This window comes from Pterocles gutturalis, unplaced genomic scaffold (genome assembly GCF_000699245.1).
Source record: "Pterocles gutturalis isolate BGI_N339 unplaced genomic scaffold, ASM69924v1 scaffold16546, whole genome shotgun sequence".
Classification (NCBI taxonomy): domain Eukaryota; kingdom Metazoa; phylum Chordata; class Aves; order Pterocliformes; family Pteroclidae; genus Pterocles; species Pterocles gutturalis.
In genome coordinates, this window is record NW_010105818.1 from 25415 (window position 1) to 28569 (window position 3155).

Below are 3155 nucleotides of genomic sequence, written 5' to 3' on the forward strand. Positions count from 1 at the left end.
TCCCTGCAGCTCGTCTGCGCGGGGCCCTCTGACCAACCGCAGAGGGGCCGGGGCTGCGGGGAAAAGGTGGCTGCTTTGCACATAAGCTGCCTTGGTGGAAATGATTTAAATGTGCTAAAACATCTCAATTTCACATCAGCCGCTGTCACTTTTGCCCTCGTAGCAGCACCATTCGCGTTCACCGGAAGCTGGGAGGGGAACACAGAGAGAAGAGGCTGGGATTCCGCCCCTGCTCTCCTCTTGCACAAAGACGGCTTTGTGCAAAACAAAAGTGAGTTCCTTCAATCAGACAGAGCTTAACAAGAACAGGAAATATGTATTTTAAAAATCTGGAAATTAGCCATCCTATCCTGTAAGAATAGTACAGTTTGGACTCTCTGACAATCTTCTCAAAGAGTCTTCACACAAACTGGAACACGTCAGACTGGGAAATATTTTCTCACCTGCAGCACAAATCCTCAGCCATCTGGAGCGAGTCCTGCACCAAAGTCCACACTGTGGCACTTGAGGAAAGAGCAGGAGCTGCCGTGAGGATCCGCTGGAGTGAAGGAAATTGTTCTAAAGGCAAGACTTTTCAGAACTAGATTGCTTACTGCTCTGAAATGCAGAAAATAATCAAGATTATCACACATAAACATTCTGTCTCAGTTAAAACCAAACCACTGCACACCTACAAGACATAACTCATTCTGTCTTGTGAACTGCCCTACTGGAACCAGAGGATACATTCACACAGGCAAATGACAAAAATACAATCCTAATCCACACTTGCTTTATTAAAGCAAAGGGCTGGATTAGTCTAGGCTCCTCGCACTGGTACAGAACTGGAGAAAATTTAGGGAGAGCAACTCCAAATTGGTAGTATAAACCATAATCTAAACCAAACGCGACACATCAAGTTTCAGATGGACACGTTGAAATGACAGATGTTATCATAAGAATGACAAAGTACTGGATGGAGCCAAAGTCCTCTCATAGCCATGTAATGCCTCTATCAATACCGCATTTCAACTGTGTTACTAATATTTGGTTAAGTTCAAACACAATGCTGCTAATAAATTAAAGTAAACACACCTATCTAAAGTACGCAAACCCAGACGAACACCGCCTGGTACCTGCACACGTGGGAATTTCTGCCTGGGCATGAGCAGTCGCAGTGCTCGCAGAACTTTAGCTCTGTAAGGCTGATGTTGTACGAACCGTTGAGATGACTTCTAGCTACAAGACCTTGCCAGGCACAGACCCCATTGAGCCTGAGCAGGCTGCAGACCCCATCAGCTGCCGATATTTCATTTCAGCCCTTCAAACAAAACCCCTGAGTGCAAAGGGCAGAGCTGGTGGCTGGCTGGGAGGGAGTGGAGCCGCGCCAGGTGTTTGGAGAGCTTCGCCACAGCATTCGCCGGCTCGGGGTTCACCTTCCCCGGCCCCATGCGGGTCCTGCCACACTGAACTCCCAGCTGCGGGCAGAAATTCAGGGCCCGAGCATTTGCCACAGCGAGAAGCAGAGCTCCTGGGAGAGCTGCAGCTGCCTTTGGCGGCCGGTGGGTCCCGTCCTCTCCCCTCGCCGGGGCAGAGTGTGGCCAACTGCATCGACTGCCCTGCGCAAGAGACCAGCTCTCAGGGGGCACAGGCACCCACAGACATACAAAGATTCAATAACTCTGGGGTGTGCCACAGTGTCTGTACGATTCTCCGACCACACGGACTGAAATTTAAAGTTTGAGCCAAATTCTTCCTCATTTTTTTCTGTTCCCTGACTGTCCAAGCAAAATCTTTTAGTGTTATTCTTAGGCAAGGGGAAAATACCGTAGAGTCATTATGGAGTGATTTGTGAAATTGAACATCTTAAAGTGTTTTGTTTAAAATTACGTTTAGACACCAGTGCACCCCTTCCATTTCTATAGTTTTTAGTTTATTTAAATTCTGCAGACTAATTGTTTCTAGTAAGTCTTTACTGCAATTTATCTATTGCTATTTGCTCCTTTTCTGCTGCCTTTCATTTTTTAATTAGTACAATGGTACACATGAACTAATGCTATAAAAACAATTTTTTGAGCTAAATTATTTAACAAACATACTTCAAACTAAATAGCTCTGAGGGAAGTCTTATGACCATCCTATGTACAGGAGCAGATTAAAATCTCCAGTAAGAGTTCCTCCTCACACTACAGAGTGCACTTGCATGGTGCCTAATCTATAAATGCAAGGGAAGAGAAAATACTTTCAAAAAGTTAATTAGTTGAGAATGCTCCTTAGAGTAGGATCTAGGTGGGATTTTTTTTTTCTAGGCACCAGAACTTTGTCAGGGTCAGCAAAGACTGAGAACGCGCCTGTGAAGCAGCATTTCGTGGCCTCAGCACATGCAGAGTCAGCTGTATTATGACCCGTGTCTGAAAGCAGCAACAATAAAAGTACAATTGCATTTGATCTACCACACACTTTAAAACGTCCAGTTGTACTGTAAAAAGAGCACTGGGTACCCAGACAGCATTCACATAACCAATTTAAGGTGTTAATTTAATCATATTGTTCACAGCATTGCACAGAAGTTAACCATGAGGAATTCTGAAATCGTATAAAGTTGTTTATAAAAATCAGTTAACTCATACTGGAGATTTTCTTTGAATTTTATACTGTGGCTTGCAAAACATAGTATTTTCAACATAAAAATGAAAACAGTTTAATACTATGAACCTCTCTCCAATAAAATTACATTTTATTTAGTAGCAGAAAGCTATTCTCTTGAACCGAAGTCGTGCCTTCTGACCAGGCTTCAGGGAAGACTATCCTTGGACTGTAAATGGCTGAAAAATTTTACAGATTCATTCTTCTGTGTCTGAATCATACTTTCAGAGCTGGCCAGACTTGAAAAACAAACACACCCCTCTCAAAACTCTTATGCATATAAAAGCTGTACCTTTAACATTTGAATTCTCCAAAATGTTTAGGGTCACAGCTGTGATTTGTTCTCCACTTGGAGGTATTTCCCAAACATTCACACTCTACAGGGAGAAAAAAAGCTTTTCCCCTGCTTTAAACTACAAGAAAAAGAGCATTATTAGCAATTTACACTAAAATCAGCACAGAGAGGAGGTGCTTTTTCATAACACAAAGACACAAGCTCCCAACAGCAAGGCAGTGGCTTTCCCCGCTCT